This window comes from Protopterus annectens, chromosome 6.part1 (assembly GCF_019279795.1).
Source record: "Protopterus annectens isolate FY-2018-M chromosome 6.part1, PAN1.0, whole genome shotgun sequence".
Classification (NCBI taxonomy): domain Eukaryota; kingdom Metazoa; phylum Chordata; order Ceratodontiformes; family Protopteridae; genus Protopterus; species Protopterus annectens.
In genome coordinates this window covers 166,395,920-166,418,094 of record NC_056738.1, presented here as the reverse complement: position 1 = coordinate 166,418,094, position 22,175 = coordinate 166,395,920, and the positions used below count along the sequence as shown (strand labels likewise).

The following is a 22,175-nucleotide window of genomic DNA, read 5'->3' as shown; positions in this document are numbered from 1 at the left end:
CACAGAAATTAATAATCTTTATAGAGAAAAACTGCATGGGAAAGATGAATTACCACTGCTGTTTACCTGATTAAACAGGCATTAATCATACAAGTGTAATTTGGGAGAGAAATCTCTGTATGAAAAAAATATCATTATAGCTTTATTTGTGGATGACTCATGCTACATATTTACAGAGAAAACAGGTGTTCCCTATCAGAAGGGGCGCATTCTCCTCAGATAGTATGTGTGTAAGACAACGTGAAATTAGTGTTTGTTGTAATTTTGAAATGCAGTAAAGACACAAGCCATGTTTTGACTTTCAAGTTACTTTACTTTTACAATTTCACAGTGCCTCTAAAGTTCACTTTACTTTTATAATTTCACAGTGCCTCTAATGAAAGTCTTTCATTTTATTAATACCAAACTTATATATTTTTAATTTTTCTCATGGGTGGAATATAAACCACATAAAATCATAAATATGTTTTACTTTTATACAATAAGAACAACAACAAGAAAAAAAAACTAGTATTCATTTACCTCTGGAAGTTGTTGTTGTCTCTTTCGGCTTTTCCCAGTTAGGGGTCGCCACAGCAGAACTCCGGTCTGCTAATGATTGGCAGTAGATTTTTACGTGCTGGCTTGCCGGGCCTAACATACAACCTTCAACAAAGGAACGCCCATTCACGCATGTCGCCACACAGAAGATGCTCTAACTGAGAATCGAACGGGCAATGTCTAACTGTGAGGTGACAACGCTACCGCAGCAGCACCACCGCAAATAATATTCATTTACCTCTGGAAGTGATTATTTATATTTATTTGTTTACCGGGAAAGTCTGACTTGGAACAAAGCCAATTTTCAGCAGCTTCCCTTGGATGTGACTATATGACTCATACTCATGATGGTAGAATGCATGCCATAACCAGAATATTCCTTTATTCTATTGCCATTATCTCAAAGCAAAAATCAGATATATATTTCTCAATAATATGAACAATTTCTATGACTGCATTACAGGTATTGGCAAAACTCCATGCACCAAGTGGGACAGTGAATTGCAGCCCAATTCTTCACTGAGCTGCACTGAAATCCTAATTATTAGCATGGTGGTAATACGTCCTTTTTGTCAGAGAACACCCTGTTGTCATTCTCTAAAATTTCTGTAAAAGTCTCACAGAGGGGTGAGTATATGGCATTATATATACAGGTACCAAGCTAAGATTTTTTATAGACATATTATTATTATTATTATTATTATTATTATTATTATTATTATTATAGTCTGGTATGTAACGTTATTCTCAGTTTCCATTACTGTCTATGACTTTCTTCTCAGACTGTCATAGGCAGTACGTCCATAGACTATATCTTCACTACATTTTCATCAGATCAGGTGTAAGAATGCTGTAAAGTTAACTAGTCAAGCAACATTTTTTTTTACTGCAGCTTATTAGCATTAAAACTCAATGTGCCAATGGGGACAATATGCTAATGTCAAATTCAGCAGTAAACTGCACTTCAATTCCTAAGGTTAGAACAGCAAGTGTTTATCTGTTTTGTGGGCAAGTAATCTGTTTTCATTGTCTGAAAGTTTTATGAAGAAATCCCAAAAAAGGACACAATGTTTTTTCATATACCAACACCAAATATAAGATTTTGTGTGGAATTCCCTGCCATACTGTCGCATGAAATAGGCAGGGTCTGTTAGGGTATCTTCTTTTTCAGGATGTGGTATGTCATACTTACTTAGAATATATATTTATTGAGTTGTCATCAACAAATCCTATATTTTTTTCCAGGGCAGAAAAGTTAATTGTACTGGATTTTTGACTGTCACGCATACATTTATAGTCATTTACAATGAAGGGCATAAAATGCTGATGATGCTGTGTTTTGTCTTTATACCTGGAATCACATATTCTATAGCTGAGAGGGGATATATTATTCTGAGACATTTCTGTAAATTTTAAAGGGCTTCAGAGACATGATCCTACATTGGTATCCTATACCACTATTAGACTTTTATAGCAACTTAGGTACAAAGCAGCCATGAATATTTCTTATTCAGGCTTCAGGCTATCAGACTCAGTCTATGTTTGTTACTGTTTGCTGAGTATACATTTTATGCTGAAAAACTTGCCAAATGCAGTTCAGTGAAGCTGAAATCCCAATATTTTTTTTCCATAGGTAAACACTGCCATTGTTTTTTCAGAGTGTGCAGCAGTGGTCCCTATGCTTTGTGAGATGCCTGCTTGGTTTTGTTTGTGTGACTATCGAGTTGTTCTATGTAAGTTCATGGATCTGGAGAACTTGCTCCTGGCACTGAATGTGGAAGGAGCTTCGCTTGTCCCCTTTTAAAAAAAATGCTTGTAGTTAATTTTTTGTTGGGTTGGTTTCCCAACCCAGTTGTGTTCCTTAAGTTAGTTCCTTGATGATTTGTAATTTAATGAATCCGTAGAAGCCTCAGAGTGTGTGTGTGTGTGTGTGTGTGTGTGTGTGTGTGTGTGTGTGTGTGTGTGTGTGTGTGTGTGTGTGTGTGTGTGTGTGTGTGTGTGTGTGTGTGTGTGTGTGTGTGTGTGTGTGTGTGTGTGTGTGTGTATATATGTTTCTGTGTTTCTGTGTGTGTATACATATACATACATGTCAATAGGCATATATGTACAAATCATATCGTCACTATGCCCTTATAAAAAAAGAAACATAAGAATTTATTTTCTTTATTAAAACAGTGATATGTTAGAACAAAAATATATATACTTGTTCTGACAGCTGTTCATATTTTGAGATTCTTCTGACTACTTCAGTTGACTACTAACATATCATGAATAATATAGAATAAGACTAACCTTTTCCCTATCTTGCCTTGAACATTTTTTTAGAATATCTTTTTTTTTAAATATTAACTGTTTGTTTTATTTTCCGTTTTTCATTCATCCTATTATCCTTTCAGTTTTGTCACATGAAAATATTCAGTTCAATCAATATTCTGTTTATGCTCCTCCTTTTCAGCTTAAAGCATAGCATTGTTGTTGTTTGTCTTTCGGCTTTTCCTGGTTAGGGGTCGCCACAGCGGAACTCAGGTCTACTAATGATTGGCAGTTGTTTTTTTTTTATGGCGTCGAGTTGCCAGCCCGACGCCTAACCTTCAACGAAGGCACACCCATTCAACGCATGTCTTTTGAATGCCCACTCGACCGCGGGGAGGACATGCAGACTCCACACAGAAGGCACTCCCAACCCAAGCTGAGAATCGAATGGGAGAACCTCTTGCTGTGAGGCAGCTTAAAGCATAGCATTAGTTATATAAAATAATTAACTAGAAGTAAGCAGGTGACTGAAAAATAAAATGTCTTCATCGTAAGTAATTTAATTATAATAGGAAAATCTAAAAATATAACAAGAATGCAAAATCAGAACAAGTTGAGTAGACCTCATTCCATGGCATATGGTGATGGAGTCCTATGACTCAGTAACTTGAATTCAAATAGTGACTCAGGTACAGAAAGACCTGGGCAGAGCAACATTGGAGTAAGCGGCTGATAATGTGCCCATCCTAGGAACAGGATAGCAGTCCACTCTGCCACAATGATGGATCCCACTGGAGGATGGGAGATTGTGCAGGATTTGGACTGGGGATTGTCCACTGCCAAGCTACTTCAGCAGCAGTCCTTGAAGGAAGCACTGCTTCCTGGAACAGGCATGCATGGAGACATGCAGGTCTTTCTGCTAGAAGATGGCATTTCAAGGCATTTGCATAGCACACACCTATGATAGAAGACAAGGGGTGGAGTGCTAGGGCAGAAAAATCCCTGATGGCTGCTTAAACGATGGCAGAGTGGGGTAGATATGGCCCGAGTGAAGAAGGCCTCATTTATTATGATGAAGACTAGTAGTTGGCAGAAAGTGGAAAGTAAACTGAAAGTTAAAAAAGGAAAGAACAAGTGGGTCAGTTTCATCAAGCTACCTGCACAGAATGTATTAAAAATCGATATGCTCGACTGTGCTATTGCAAGTACTGCTGCTGATTAGTCAAGACAAGAGTGACGTAATCATTCACATAGGGTTTCATCCTGACCATGCTTGTCTCCCTGCTCACAGTCTAATGTCTGAATTGTAGTGTAATTCATTTCTCACTGGAGTAAACCTACTTTACAAAGCTTAAGGCAGACAAGATTTAACTTTAGGTTTACCACAACTGAGTATGAGAACTACCTTTAAAGGAGGTTCCTATCACAACATCGAAAAATGAAAATATTGAACGGCCTAAAGGCTGAAAATGCCGAACCTCGATATGATTTTTGTGAGATTGCAGTACAGTGAAGATCGGAATATTTGCCCTTTCCTTACTGTAGTGTGATCTTGTAGTTGGTATATATATATATATATATATATATTTAGTGGGGGGGGCTAATAGCGAGTTTGAGGTCGGGCAATTTCGACCTTTAGGTTGTTCGATATTACATTTGCTCGATGTTCTGATATAGACCCTTAAAAGGCCATACATTCCAAGTTTCTTTAAAAACTAACATATCTGAGTATGGAGCCTTGGAATATAACATCTCACAGGGGTCACTCCTTATTTGGATTTGTGTTTACGAATGATAGCACCTTAGAGCATCCATCAACAGATCTTATATTGTAAACGGATGATTTATTACTACTTAATAGTTATAAATCATAGCCAGCACCTTGGCATATAGGAATAATACCTTGACTATAGTTCACGTGACCTGAGTTTCATTACTGGCTTAGGTGCCTCTAAGAGTTGGCTGGGGAAAATGGGAGTGAGTGACAGCTGCCATCTCACCATACTGTTGGGGGGAGGGTCTGGTTCACCACACTGGTGACACATAGTGAGAGCACTGCTTTCCTAGTGGAGTTTGAGCCTGCTGAGCTAACACTATCAATACTGCATTTGTACCATATAGTACAATAGAAATTAACCCCTGGGAGACAAAAATTACAGAGCTCAAAACAGAGGGTGGGCTGTGCCCAGGACCAACAACCTAAACCACTCCTTATCACTAGAATCATATCAGGGAATGGAGGGCCAATACAGATTATTAGACATTAATGAATATGTCATTGAACTCTCACCCAGTCCAGCCCAGGAATGGTAAGCTTCCATAACCCTACAGTTAATCAGTCAATTGGTTACCGGTAGAGGTTCTATCAGGAAGGGTCCTAGGGGAATGGAACACAAAATACTGACAAATCATTATTCCACCTACAAAACATTACAAGAGGAATTCAACCTGCTCATGGACCACTAGAAACTAACTGTTAGGCAGTCCAAGCAAATCTTCTATAACGATCTTCACTTCCCCAAATAAAGAGGCAAGTACATCCATTACTGCAAGAAAATATCACCTCATCAATAAAGTTAATTCAGTACATGAATGAAGTTCTATCAGCCTTATGTCAGACTCCGTACTATCATTTAAAATGTTGTGCATAACAGACTATCTGAATTAAAACTACACTACAAATTAATACTCTCACTGGAAGGGTGACACGCCATAGCCAAAAATGTGTTGCTCAATACATTGGAATATGATCTTCCTGTGATTTCCCTACAAATTTGCAGAGAACAAAATAATTTTCTATATTTATCTAGATCTCCTCACACATCACTGTACTATCCTAAACAAAATCTACTGTCTGTTAATAAATAGCAGATACATCCTTCTATTTCATAAAATACTAGACAAAATACTAAACTAACAATACTGCTACTTCTACATAACAAACTAATGATAAGAAACTCTTCCTACAACCTTAAAGGCAACTCATGTGCAATCCTCCTGGTGAGAATACCCTTTAATTAGACCATTGGTTAAAAGATTTTACAGAAATAGCACCTGCTGTGTGGAAATACATTCCAGAAAAAACTCAGACTCTGGAAACATTACAATCCTTCAAGGTTAATTAACACAACACCTTTTGATGAAAATGCATGCAGATGTTTTAGGGACAATAGATAACAGCTAACCTTAAAACTAGCACAACAAATACACTCTGCATAGGATTAATGTGCTGTCTCTCCCTTTCTTGTATGATTACTTTGCTTTTCTGTGCATTTTGCTTTATGCTTGCTCTTCCTGCTTCTCTTAAACATCAGAGTGCATTTCTGTGTATAAGCAGAATTCTAGCTGTGCTCTGATACTGCCCAAACAAGCTTATAAAAATAGTCTGAATATTACTGCATTTGAGAATTGATAGCTTCACAGTTGATTTTAATGTCTGCACACATTTCTCTTTACACTGAAAAACTTAAAATAGATGTAAAACTTGCTCTGTATAGGTCTGTATGTTGAATTATTTGTAAGATTTAAAATTTTACATTGTATATGTTAGGCCATGGTGGAAAAGGGATGAATGACCAGTCCAGAAATCTGATTAGCAGCAAATAAATAATAAATAAATGTGAATTAAGAAGTCAAATGGTGGTAGCTGGGTGAGTAAAGTTAGATCTGCAAACAAAAAAAAAAACAAGTTTTATTACTCCAGTAATATTTATTGTCCGTATCTTGTAAGGCTCATTGCAGAAAAACATAACTAGCAAGTGAGGAGAAAGGTTTACTATCATATATTGACACACAGGTGATCATCTCTACCAATGCCCACAACCTTTCCCTAAAAGTTACCATGTCGAATACTGGCATACCCAATGAAAAATCCAAATGTCAAAACTCCATACTGCTCCTGTCTGATGAGTATGTGTTAACATGGTTCTAGAAGGGCGGCAAGTTTGGACAGTCCTTAATGTCATCAGTTTTCAACATTCTGACTTTCATGATGTGGAAAATGCGCAGCTCAGCCCATCTGCCTGCATTCTGAGTATATGATTGTAAACTGGTAAGAAAATCTAATGTCAGATCCACTATTATATGATACATCTACTTGCAAATAAAGTGAAGGCATTTTTAGCTAAATATTTTCAGGTCTGACAGAGAAAACAAAGTTAATATCACCATTTTGTTGAAGATGGCAAAAACTAGAAAATAACTTTTATTTTATTTTTAACCTCAAAGATGGAAAATCAGCTGAGTGGCAAAACCATTACATTAGTAATGTGGACAGCATAGAAATATAAAGCAGTCACATACTGTCTAGCTATCTACAGTCAAAATGCATATTATTTTACTTATTTAATCATGTGTGTATGTATGGATTTGCTTAACTAGTTAATAATAGAATAAGATGGTTCATGTAATTGGCTCTTTGTCACATTTTTTTTTCATGAATGCAAATATTGTTTTTACTTCACAATAATGCAATAACCCAATACTAAATCCCACATTCATTATTTCTCCTGTTGAACTGATCCAGCCATAATTTGTAACATTTGTTGTGGTTGTAATGCTTTTCATCTGTGGTTCTGAAGTCTTAACCAGTATATATGTTGGACTGATTAGCAGTAGTTGTAAGTGTATCTTTTGAAAATGGTTATGCATTTCTACAACATGGCAAAATATTTGCTTAGCTACACCAAGCTAGCCATTAACACTGTTTTCTAAACATAATGTCTGCAGGATGTTCTTCATTTCCGCATGGATGAGTCACTTCTTTGTCTTGTACAGTTAATACACTGACAATTTTTGTAAGATCTGAGTCTTTTCCTTGCACAGCTGCACTGGTCTGAATCTACCAGTCTCAGACGGTAAAGGGCTGAAGAACCTCTTGTTTCACTGACAGGAAACAAAAATGTTATTTTTAGTTTGGCTAAGAAGTACGTTGTACCCTAAAGTAAAGACAAATTCTGCGCTGCATGTCTTCCAAAAAAACATTATATTTGAAAGCATCATGGTTTCATAATCTACTAGATAAATAAACAAAATGTATTTTAAGAGTGTATACAAAAACCCGTGACATATTTATTTTATTTTATTGTAAATGTTAATGCTGTTTTGGCAAATAAGACAGTTTATGATGCATTCTTATATTACATATGCCCTTTATTGTTTTCACCAGACTACAGGGTTAAGCAATTTCCTTTTCAGATTCGTTATTATCATCATATCATCCCCCTTTTGACTTATATTCTGCATAGGCTCATTGTGCTGTATCTACTGTCAGCACTATCCTACCTTCTTCAGGCAGTCATGGTAGACTGTCACAGATCTTTTCTCATGCAATCCATCCATCTATCTCACCAGCAAAAGTCAGTGATCAGCAAAAGGTTAAACACACACACATTAGGAGGGAACAGCAAATACCTCCTGCCCTGCAAATGTCCTATTTAAACTGTGGAAGGAGGCCTTATGGCCCTAAAAAACAGCTGCTTTGATAAAGGGCACTACGTTTAGGTGTCCTCTCTCAGTGTGAACATGGGACTTAATACAAGATTAACCACTTTTATAGCCATGCGATCTTTGTATAGGATCAGAATCCATGTGATAAAGTTATGTTTTGGATGGAACCTGCTGACTTTAGATGCCCTGAACAGAAATTCTCATTTTAGGAAATCTTAGGCTTTAGTACTCTCTAGCAGTGTTGCCACTGCTGGAGTGTCAGCAGAACTTGCCACAAGAATAAGTCTCCATAATAACCACCAGTAGTCAGCAAGTAGACGGTCTCCCTTCCTGAGCTATGGAAATGAACTTACACAAAACTTTTATCAGCCTATTAACCAGGACTTTGCCCAAGATCCTAGCAATGATTATGGACATTAGGCAGACATTTTTGAGATAATTCTTTTCAAATCCATGTTTAAGAAGCACAATTTAAGAACCGTAATCACACTGTCAACCTAAATGACTTTCAACACATAAGCCCTTATCTTGCCTGTGTATTCATCACATCTATGCCACAAATTGGCAGAATATCGAATAGCCAATTTCTGTGACCACAGTTAGTGACGTGTCTTGTGTGGAGATAATGCATGTTGCAATCTTCATAGTGTAATGCTCCCAGTCTGAAGTTATGCAGTTTTAAAATTTAGTGCAAGAATTGCTTTTGCACAAAAAGTTTTCTTTATTTCACAAATATTGTGAAAATAATGAGTAAGGATAATTAGTGAGGGTATGAAGGCACAGGCCACCATGTGGGGATTTCAGGGAAGATCATCTTCAGCAAAAATAATAGTTACAGTTTTAAGTTATAAATGCTCATTATTACTATTTTTCAATGTTTTGCTTTTGATTTTCTGGATTTGGCACTTTGACAAAGTTGCCTACAACAGATTTCAAACCGTTTATGCTATCTGACGTCCTTATTAAATGAAATGTCAGTGCTGGCACTAAGTGCATGCTCTGTGAATGACCATATTGCTGCAAGTTTCACTATCTTCTAGTGGATGGGCTACATAAAAGTTATGTTGGCGTTGGACATGCCCCATGAATGACAATGTCTCCCTTTTGTCTTTGCAGAGGAAGTGAGCTATCTTCTACCTAAGGTGACACTTCTGTTTCACTTAATTCAGTGTTTTGTAAGAAGATGATGGTCTGAATAAATGCATATGCTTACTCCCATGTGTTTTCAATCTGAGGAATGATTGTACTGCATGGCTTATGGTAGCTTTGTTGTCGTATATTGATTGAATTTATCATGTTTCATATTATGTACTGTCTTGCAAGAGGGTGCTTCCATATGTGAATGAAAGCACAAATAGTTACATTAAATGTAAATTTACTACCTACATTAGTTGCTCTACCTTGTAGCCAGAGTGATAGAAATGGCCCAAGTATTCATTCATTCATTCATTCATTCATTCATTCATTCATTCACTCCATTTATTCATTCATTCATTCATTCATTCATTCATTCAGTCATTCATTCAGTCATTCATTCATTAAGTCAAGTAGTCATTATTCATTCATTTATCTATTTGTTTTTTAAATATTTGTCAGCTAGGTAAGTGGGCTGGACTGAGAACACTTTCATCCATGACTTGGGCAGGGGACATAATACATAATAATGCTGATAAGTATTTGCAATACATACATTGGTGTAAAAGAGCACTTACAACAACATAATGAAAATAATAGAAAATATGCTGTATTAGCATAGCACAGTCATAGTGTACAAAACAAACATTATGCTACACTATAATTTTATAAACCTAAGGCATAAAAAAGACACATTTCAAATAAAACTAAGTGGAGCTTCAAAGAAAAAGAGAGATCATAAGTAGAACATGATTTTCAAAATGAGTGAGAGGATTAATGTGGTGAGTGAAGGTAAGAAACATAGTAAAAAATCAGGAAGTGTGTACTGAGGAAAGGAGAAAGTAAGGAAAAGGTAAAGGTAGGGATTGAAACCTGGATTATGCATTGGCAAACTATCTGCACTGAGAAGTCTAAGTAGCATGGACAAAGACCTGAGGGAATCAGAAATGCTACATCCCCAATTATAGCAAGTCAACACTATTAATTATACAAAGAACTGGGGATTCAGAAATGCTGCATCCCCAATTATAGCCAAGTCAACACTTAATTATACAAAAACATGGGGATTCAGAAATGCCCCATCCTCAATTATAGCAAACTCAACACTGTTAATTATACAAAGACCTGGCGATTCAGAAATGCTACAGCCCCAATTATAGTAAGTCAACACTATTAATTATACAAAGAACCTGGGATTCAGAAATGCTTCATCCCCAATTATAGCCATCCCAACAATGTTAATTATACAAAGATATGGGGATTCAGAAATCCAATTATAGCCAAGTCAACTCTGTTAATTATACAAAGACATGGGAATTCAGAAATCCAATTATAGCCAAGTCAACTCTGTTAATTATACAAAGACCTGGGGATTCAGAAATGCTGCATCCACAATTATAGCCAAGTCAACACTGTTAATTATACAAAGATATAGGGATTCAGAAATGCTGCATCCCCAATTATAGCCAACCCAACAATGTTAATTATGAAAAACATGGGGATTCAGAAATCCAATTATAGCCAAGTCAACTCTGTTAATTATACAAAGACCTGGGGATTCAGAAATGCCTCATCCTCAATTATAGCAAACTCAACACTGTTAATTATAAAAAGACCTGGGGATTCAGAAATGCTGCATCCCCAATTATAGCCAAGTCAACACTGTTAATTATGCAAAACATGGGGATTCAGAAATGCTACATCCCCAATTATAGCCAACCCAACTATGTTAATTATACAAAGATATGGGGATTCAGAAATGCCTCATCCTCAATTATAGCAAACTCAAGACTGTTAATTATACAAAGACCTGAGGGAATCAGAAATGCTACTTCTCCAATTATAGCCAAGTCAACACTGTTAATTATAAAAAACATTGGGATTCAGAAATGCCTCATCCTCAGTTATAGCCAAGTCAACACTGTTGATTATACAGAGATATAGGGATTCAGAAATGCTGCATCCCCAATTATAGCCAAGTCAACACTGTTAATTATACAAAGACATGGGGATTCAGAAATGTTGCATCCAAATTATAGCCAACTCAACAATGTTAATTATACAAAGACATGGGGATTCAGAAATCCAATTATAGCCAGGTCAACTCTGTTAATTATACAAAGACCTGGGGATTCAGAAATGCTGTATTCCAAAGTGTAGCCAACTCAACACTGTTAGCTATACAAAGGCAAGTCAACACTGTTAATTATACAAATATATGGGGATTCAGAAATGCCGCATCCCCAATTATAGCCAAGTCAACACTGTTAATTATACAAAGACATAGGGATTCAGAAATGCTGCATCCAAGTTATAGACAACACAACAATGTTAATTATACAAAGACCTGAGGATTCAGAAATCTAGTTATAGCCAAGTCAACTCTGTTAATTATACAAAGTCATGGGGATTCAGAAATGCTGCATCCCCAATTATAGCCAAGTCAACACTGTTAATTATACAAAGACATGGGGATTCAGAAATGCTGCATCCCCAATTATAGCCAAGTCAACAATGTTAATTATACAATGACATGGGGATACAGAAATACTGCATCCCCAATTATAGCCAAATCAACACTTTTAATTATACAAAGACATATGGATTCAGAAATGCCACATCCCCAATTATAGCCAAGCCAACACTGTTAATTATATATGCACAGCGAGCTCTGAGCCTCATTATATATCAATATATCCAGGCCAGGGTGTACACAAAGCAGCCTGTTGTCTTAGCCACAGAATGGACCCAAAGGACGATCATGTTAAACTGACCTTTAGCCAGAGTAAGATATAAGTAGCTGTTGTGAATATTGTCTGCACATGATTATGTATTTTGATTGTTGCAAATCCACAAGCACAGATGGCAATAATAAGGTGCTGAACTATTGTAAAACAAGGTAAAATATATGCTGAAATGTGTCTTAGAGAACAAAGTAAGGCTACGATTGGTAAGGGTTGATTGTAGAGTTTTCACTTGGGCAATGAAAACAACAGAAACTGACAGAATATGACAAAGAGAGCTGGTGAACATAGCAGGGATGCAAAACATAACAAAGAAGAGGCTATGAAACATACATACAGATATCCATCTGAAATACTCAAACTTTCACCACATGAAACTCAGACAGGATAGGTGGAATTCAGTAAAGCAACACATTTTACTAATCCACAGCAGTCCTGGCATTATCACATTTATATTTTATCAGTGTACCTGTACTATAATGCAAATGCAATGAAAAGCAATATATCAACCATAAGGGGGTAGGGGATATGAATCCAGTCCACTCTCAGTGTTATTCTCTTAAAGACAGAGTTGACATGGTGAGGTGTTAGAAGAATTTTGCTGCAAGTGTCAGTGAAACACATATCACGGGAATGTTACAAAAGAACAGACTTGAAACAAATTCACATCAGGCCTTAAGAGTTTGAGCCTATTAATTTCTTAAGTGCTATGTTCCCACACTGAGCATTAACAAGGTAAACTACTGCAGGAGTCTTACTGAAGTGGTCAGAGAAACTCAACTCAAGAGAATACTATACTAGAACAGACTGGAAGGAGAAATCAAAACACATGCCTTAAAGGTTTTGAACCTGTGATACGTCAGTGTTGTCAAACTCAGCATCAACAAGGTGACGTTTTTCAAAAGTCCTACTAAAGGGTTATGGAAATACATATCAGAGGAATGTTACATACAAACAGAATGGAAGCAGAAATCAAAAGACAAGTCTCATAAGATTTAAACCCATAGCTCTCTTCAGTAATGTTCTCAAACATAACATTAACAAGGTGAATTGTTGTAGGCATCTGACTCAGGAAAGCATGTACCAGTGGAATGTTACACATGTACAGAATGGAGGCAGACATGTAAAAATATAATTTAAAAAATGATGTGATTAGAACACTCCACTCTGTGCATTAACATTTTAAAAAATCATGGCATGAGCAAGCTGAATCAGGGAAGCAGTCAAAATAGAGGCATCTGCTTTACTCTATCTCACATTAAAATAACTGCTGCACAGTGTTGATCGGCTCATTTGAAGATTGATGGCAGGATATGTAGCACATGACATAACTGGACTTTACTTCTGTTATATAATGAGAAGTGCCATTTCTCATTGGATATACATGGGCATCAAGGGTGCTCTCCATGACCCATTATGCACATCAAAAAATTGTTTTCATAGCCCATTTTTGGGTACATGTGTGGTACATTCAACTATTTATTGACCTGATTAAAGGTTGGAAATGGGAATATAGGACAGAGATGAAAAAGGGAAGCAAGTGGTCAACAAAATGGCTGATCGACAGCTGTGCCAGATTGCTTCATTAAAGTGGTTGGGAAATATGTTCTTTCCCTGGTATTGTGCAATCTTGTAATTATAGAATATAATTAGCAAATGGTGTGAGGGAACATGCCTTCACGTAGGAAATGTAAAAGGACTTTCCTCTTCAGAAAACATTGTGTTATAGTTGCATGTTTTGAGGTTATATCTCTGAGCATGTGCAGAACCATATCAATATTTCAGTGTGTGTTTACATTAAAGATGTAGATATTTAGGTATTTCAACTGTGTTTGGAGTGTGTGTGTGTGTGTGTGTGTGTGTGGGAGGGGGGGGTAAGGGTGTGCTTAAATGAAGTGGAAGTGTAAAATAAAAGCCAGTCTGATATGCAGTATTACAGGTAGAATAATGTCTTGCTATTTAGCCAGAAAATTGAATGCTTGTGGTCAGAGATGAACTTTGATGTCTGATAATACTGTGCTTATATAAAGTAAACATGCTTCTCAGACAAACAGATTCCAAACACAAGTGATAGGACAAGGACACCCAATTCTATTGCAAACTGTGAAATGTCCAGCTAACTAACAATGATGATCTTGTATGCATGGACCATCTACTGCTGCAGAGATACTATTGGACAGAAAAATATACAAGAAGTGTTTTCCATAATTTCAAGACTTTGGGAGGTTGGGAACTGAAGCAACTGAAATGCTCATGAATATCAAGACAAAGGCACTTGAAATAAAGATGCACTTGTCAAACTATAGAGGTGGAGGCATGACAAAACACTTCTAACACTCCATAATCATATATGCTAGTAATGACAGATGTGGTACTGGATTGGTAGCATTAACCATTAGTCCATAGTAATATAATACATTAGTGCATAAGTAGTTTGCTAAGTCCTGTTAAGTTGAATTTGATAGGCTAAGTAGAAATAAAAATAAAGCTACAGTCTAGTTATATAATGTGAATAATTCTCAGGCTGATGCAATCAAAAGTTTAATTAGGTATATGAAGGTGGGCAAAGGATGTGTTTTAGTGGTCAGGGAAGAGGACTACAAATTTGAAATCAATAAATTTGATATTGATTTTTATGAAAAAGTGAATAAAGTCATAGTTGTTAACAGTTTTAAGAAAATTGATTTTTGAATTGTTTCACTTGTTTAATCAGAGATACATTGATTATGGGTTATATGAATTTTTGATGGTAGACGAGCCTGAATTAGGTAAAATATTTGGTATACCGAGAGTTCATAAAAATCAAGCTCGTCCACCATTCAGACGCATTGTGTCTAGCCCTAGACACAAAACTACGATAATTTTATATTATTTGGATAAAATATTAAATCCTGTAGTACAACAAAATTAACTTTAAGTCAAGGATCCATGGTCTTTTCTTGATCAACTAAAACAGTATCAGTTTAAAGGAACAGAAAAATGATTATGCACTGTAGATATTGTTTTGTTATACAGTACTACTGAAGTTAGTGATGGGATTGAATTCATGAAATCCTATCTCACACAAGTTAGTAAAGTCGATCGACATCATTACTGTTAAATTATGTGAGATGTTAATAAAGTTAGTGTTAGACAACAACGTTTTTGTATTTGGGGAGTGATATTTATAGACAAAAAAGATGAAGTGACCATGGGTGCTCATGTAGCACCATCATTTGTCAACATCGTTTTATGTTGGTGGGAACATACTTACTTAACAACTCATTCATTATTTCAATACATTTGTTGGTATAGGAGATTTATTGCTGATTTGTTTTTTTATTTGGAGTGGGGACATTAGTAATTTTGATATATTTATTCATGATATCAACTTAAGTTTATTTTGGTTAAAATTTACGATTGGTGGGGTAGGAGAGAAGGTGAACTTCTTGGCTCTTTCAATTCAAAGGGATTGTATTAGCAAGTATTTTCACAGTTTTATATATAGGAAGGACACCTTTAAGAAATAATTATTTACATTTCAATAGTGCTCACCCCAAATAAATGAAATTAATATTTTTAGGGGCCAATTAATCAGAGCAAGTCGTATTATCAGTGACAATGTATGCTTTGATCATGAAGAAAGATTTATTACTGATTTGTTTTTGGTGAGAAGATGTCTCAAGTTATTTGGAACATATTGTAGATGAGGTTAAAATGCATCAAAATTAGAAGTTTCCCCTATACTGAAAAATGGGATTAGTGTTCACAGAGTAAGTACAAATACAGGTATAAATACAGATATCACTGATGAAAAAGTGTTTGCACTTCCGATTATGATTTCTAGGGATAGTTCAGTGATTAAGAACATTGCAACAGCTAACTGGAAAATCATCATGAGTAACCTCAATTTAGTTAATGTTATAGATGGCAAACCACAATTTGTCATTAAGAAACCCACCAATCTAAGGACTCTATTAGAATTTCATCCTAATAGTAATGTTAAGTTAAGCCTACCAAGGGCAGGCACTTTTAGCTGTGGTTTTTGTAAACAATATTGATTTATGAGCAACACGGATGTAATCCACTTCCCCTACTTAAATAAAGCTGTTGTTAGCAATGGCCCCTATAACTGTCTTAATAAGAACATAGTTTACGTAAGCCTTTTGTAGCACCTGTCAATATTTCATTATAGGTAAAAGCACCAGGTCTCATAAAATTAGAGTTAGAGAACATTTAAAGGCAATTAAGGATAGAAATATGTTAAATGCATTAAGTAAACATAGTTTAGTATGTGAAGGTTTTAGAAAATTTAATTTTTCTGTATTGGAACAAATAAATGAGTTTCTTTTTATTAGCAGGTGTAACAAAAGATTAGAGACTCATCAGTTAAGATGGCATATTTTATTAAGAGTTAACCGTAAACCAGGTCTTACCGAACACACTAACATTAAAATTTTGTTGAAGTATACGATTTTATAAATTCTTAGGAATTATTGAATGTATTTTGTCTGTGCAGATATAGTTGATATGTTTTGTGGTGAAGTTTAAATGTGTTTTACAAATATGTTTAATCTTATATTTATTATATTTAAACAATATTATATATTATATATTCATTTTTTTATTGTGTATGACTCAAACAAATATTTTATTATATTACTGTTATTAAAAGCATTTTTGAAGAGTATCAGTTAGTTACCTTTAAGTATAAGTAAGTATAATCATTGGCATTTTTATTTAATCGTTGGATTCTCATAGTTAATTGAGTATGTTGTGCTATTGGTTAGAACACTCAGTTAAAAGGTGTATAAATATTGATTGACTAATGAATATCAGATTTTCTGATGAAGTTCTAGAATAAAAAGGCGAAAGCGCTAAATATAGTGTTATGGTTTATTTAGCTGACTCTTGGTCCCGAGCAGTGTCTCCAAGTATCAGTGTTTTTTAGTACATTAGTGCATAATGCCTACTACTGCTATTATTAAAAGCCAAGCATTTTAATAACAACGTATATACTCACCCCAGAACTCTCTTAGATGGTCCAGTCTGCTCCCATGCAAATGCCTATTCCTTTCAATTTCTACATAAAAATGTAATTTGTGGTTCCAATGGCACTTTAAGGTGTGAAACATGGCAGTCATTCATCCTTGTGTATGCTGCTGAGAAAGCATGCTCTACAGCAATTCCTTCTGAAGATGGTCAAATATAGGATGGCAGTTTCTACACCTGTAAACTAATAGGCTGAATATGTGTGTGTGTGTGTGTGTGTGTGTGTGTGTGTGTGTGTGTGTGTGTGTGTGTGTGTGTGTGTGTGCATGTGTGCATGTGTGCGTGTGTGTGTGTGTGTGCGTGTGTGTGTGTGTGTGTGTGTGTGTGTGTGTGTGTGTGTGTGTGTGTGTGTGTGTGTGTGTGTGTGTGTGTAGCTACCTGCAGGTATTCAGGCATGTGCATGGCATCATGTAGGAATTGCCATGATGTTTAGCTGGTTAGCTTTTCATGAAAATTGATTTGGAAACAATAATGAGATGAACCCTAATTACCATAATCGTCATATCCGTAGGGGTGAATTTGCATGATATAAGCACAAAGAGGGGCACAGAAGCTCATTGCTCTATGGATAAAATGTCCATAGCCCTACTTTGAATCCTGTTATGGATAGTTTTGAAAAACTGTTTCTTTCTCACCAAGATATCTTCTTAAGTAAGGTATATACTACTTTTCTGACATCCATTCATTTGTACAACAGTAGCTTATACGGTATGTCAGTTATTCTAAGTGAGTGGTCCAAAGTATAGTAAGGGATGTATTGCAGGTGTACATAATCCAGCTACATGCAGGATTGTTAACATAGATAGTTGACACCCCCTGGAGCTCATCTTGGGAGTGATGTTCATTACTATTCTAGTGTTCTGTGCCTTGCACATATGTCATTAGCCAAAACCTTTTTAAAAGTGCTGTCGTAATCTTCTTGTATTGCTATTCAGTTATGTGCTTGCTTTTTGGGAATATGTACTCCGTTCACATACATGGGTGATGCTTGCTTAACGATTGTGGATACAGATATCTAACTGTTAGGCACATCTACAGTGCCCTAACCCAAGTTTACAGATGCTGAGAGTGAGGTGTGTCTAGTGGTCCTACATAACCTTGGGCAACAGCTTTCTCTCAATACCACTAACCATCCCTTCGGTGACCATGTTTAGGCTGAAATTGTTAGTACTTTTAATGCAGTGGCTGGTCAGGATCAAAATGATGACATGTTCTGCCACAAGGCCTTGCATGTGATTTGTGATTCCACCCATAGATGAGAAACTGTGCCATGGTAACTTAGGTAAACAGGTGGCAGGCCATTAACCAAACCACTTCTTGCAATCAGAGGAGTTCCTGGCCTTACCTAAAGGCAGTACCACCTCTACAACTTCTAGAAAGTCACAAAGTGAGGTTCTGGATGTTGAGGCAGAGTTAGACAGGCTCCATAAAGTTTTAACTGCAGATGCCCCAGGTATGCAGTCCTAGTTCATTGTACCAACAGCTGCATATCCTTCTTACCTCTTAGTCATGCTAAACTTCCTAAAACTGTCTGACTTATGGTATACAGGCACAACAGGGATCCAACAGATATGACCATCTGCACAAGGTATGGCAATTGGTATTAGTTTCTATAGTTTATAATAAAGCTATCAGGTGCATGTGTAGTTGTAGTGGTGGGTCATACTTACACTTTACATTTTCCTGTAACATGCTGAGTTATATTAAATCAAGTATCCATCCTCTAGTTTTAGTATTTCCAACATAATTATGTGTGGGAAATATGAAACAATATATTTCGCTATGTAGTTTTAGGAAGTGCTAGAACAATTAAGATGACTTAGTAAAAGGTCATATATAATGGATAACTGCATTATTCAGGTCCAGGGGGATATTTCCATGCCTTGTAACCCTTTCCAGTGAGGTTTCATGCTTTTTTTTATTTTTAAGTGGGAGTGGGGTTGGGGTTGGGGTGGGGATAGGTTAATACTGAGTGATTGACTGATTAACTGAGTGTCCCACTAGACACAAGTGCTTCTTTTCATGGTGACCAGATATACCGTCAAGGTAAGTCCCTTGCTGGAACACAACCCTCTCTGCTAAATGCCACACTTGATTGTTTCAGTCTTTCTTGTACATCCATGCTTTCTTCTCAAATAGTCTTGGTTGCTCATACAACCCCCCAAGATCCCATACTAACTTAGTCTTATGTTATTAGTTGGTCAGCTGCTGCCTGCCTTCATGGTACTTCACAATCTGTCAGCCATTGCTTAATGCCTGTTAGTCTGCCAAACTCAAGACCTTTAAATAGGTGGGGTTTTTTTTGACAGCATAGTTAGTGGTATATGTCAGCATTCTGCATGTCTGCTGTCTTTTTCTAAAACAAAACATGCAGGATTCTGTAGTCTGTACCTCACAGAGATTTATTAGTGTCATTTTTGATAGTGGTATTCTGATACTCTTAGAAATAAGACTGCAGCAGGTGATACTCATAAAGCACAAGGTGGATTATGGGCTGGTGGATTTGACACAACTCAGCTGGAGGGTTCTTCATTTTATGACTGGTAGAATTGTTTTGCTCTTAAAGTAATGAGCTATTAATAAGTATTTTACATTCACTAGATGAGAAACAATATTACTTGACTTCTTTTAGAAACCTTTAGTTAGTCATTTCATGTCTCTTGCGTTCCCAGAACAACACAGAAAGTGGGCAGTCTGCCCAGAGTTGTCCTAGTTGCAGATTTTAGGGAAGAGAAAATGTGATATTTAAGAGAAAATACTTTAAAATCTATGTTGTGATGATCATAGACATGGTTTTATATGAGACACCAAGTCTGCTTTTCAGAATACAGGAGATTCTTTAAATTCTATATGGGCTACAGAAAGTCTTGCAGTGGGATAGATATTTAGATTAATCTCTATGTTCCAAACATTTTGTCATACACTGCTTCAGGGTAAATGCTCTTCTCTTTGACTTAAGAATGCCTGCACTAAAAACAGAAGATGGCAAACTTTAGTCAACATGCAACACTCTTGAAAGCTGACTTTTGAGTTTCTTTCTTTTTTTCTCTCTCTCCATGTACAGCAACACAACTTTCTGGTATTGTTGATGTTACTGACACTGTTCTGATGAATCTAGATGAAATGTGCATATTACTGCATGTAACCCTTACTTATAATTCAAATATTTATTGCTATGAAAGTCTGTATAAAACACTCATATTTGTATTAGGGTTATACTTGGTATTGAGACTTTCCGTGCCCATGGAATTTTGATCTAGTTTTTTTTTTTTTTTTGGTCTGACAGTGGCTGTAATTTGTATTTTTGTTTTCTTGGAGCAGTCTATGCTCCATTTTAATATTTCAATAAATATGCATTTTGTAAATAATAAAATGAAGAGAAGGACAGCCAAAGACTCCAAGTTTTATATGTGTGTGTGTGTGTGTGTGTGTGTGTGTGTGTGTGTGTGTGTGTGTGTGTGTATATCTATATATATATATATATATATATATATATATATATATATATATATTGGTTTACTATCAAAAGGACGAAAATCACATCCATAAACGGTGATTTCCATGACAAATAGCATCGACTCACGAATATGAAGCAGGTTGTATGATCGACGCAGCAACGTCGACAAATTCTGTCAACCTTAAGATGGAACTCTCCCATTCACATACATGCTGTAACTCCCTGTCTGTGTACGTCCTTCTTAATGGACGTACAAATGAACCTTGACATTCCGACAGTCGCTCCTACCATGGTCGAGGAGGTGGCTGTCGAGCATATTACTGTCGACATTTTGATGGTAAACCATATATATTTGTTCCTAGGGCCCACATAGAGATTACGTGCATAAGCAGTGATGCCTTGTGAGCAGCAACTCTAATTACATATTCATGCCACGCACCATGTTTAAACATTAACAAACACAGCTTTGTGGCTGGCAACAGTGGGTAAAGCAACACAGACAGAAAACCTGGTTACTTCAGAGCACAGTAGCTTAGTGGGATTGCACAGAATGTCACAATAATTATCAGGGCTTAACATATAGTTATGTATATGTTCCAAACACAGTACAGGATAGTATATACAGTTCAGAGTATTGCAAAAACCCATTCCAGGCATTCTGTACCGAAGGTGTGTAAATGATTTATAAGGGTACATGTACTGCCATGTAAAATAAACACTCAGGAGAAGTGTGTCTATTGAATAGGGACACACAAATGAATTATAGGAATGAAAACAGGGAAAAAGGACAGGTGAAACAACCTAATGTAAAGCAGATGCGGGCATGTCAGTGGAAGACAGTTGTAGCAGCAACACCAATAACATATCAATATGGTACAGACTACATAGTGAAAATGTGTATTATGTGACTGTCACACAAGGTGGCATAACAGTGGGGAAGATGTCAGTGTGAGAAAAGCATCCTTACATGAAAAATGCAGAAGACAGCTATCAGGGATGTTATATACAACTGGGTAGAGTGCATATTCTGATGTTGTGCAAACTGATTTGCTTGAATATGAGTGTAATCTCAGCAGAGGTCTCCAACAACTGGGACAGGGATAAAGGCTCATGGACAACAGTAAAAGAAGCAGCACAATCATGGACAATAGAAGAATAATACCACCAGTAATCCCATGTCTCTGACATAACATATGTGATTCTGAGTAATCAGAGGTGGTTCAGCACAAACACACTTGTACAACTATTATGACATGTCAGCAATCTATGAGGGTAATCATGCATACTGCCCTGACACTTTAACATTTGCTGCAGGTGTTAGGAGGGACACTGCTATACCTGTATGTGACATTAGGATCAATACAGGCTAGTTGACTGGTGTACATGGCATATATATGGCACAATTCACACTATCACAAATGTTACCCATGCCATCAGTGTTGTCAAACAGCTATGTATGTACCATGTGCATTAACAGAACAGGTATCACACATGCATCTGGTGTAACAACTTGATTGGGGTTCTGTACCATCAGACAGAAATGTTTATGCAACAAAAAGAATACCTAG

At 36.4% G+C, this 22,175-nt stretch overlaps 1 protein-coding gene across 2 annotated transcripts in view; it reads left to right on the top strand.

Annotated features, from left to right (window-relative positions):
• XIRP2 (xin actin binding repeat containing 2) overlaps positions 1-22,175 on the top strand; it is a 1,245,171-nt gene that overhangs the window by 61,337 nt on the left and 1,161,659 nt on the right. The gene's annotated exons all lie outside the window — the stretch shown is intronic.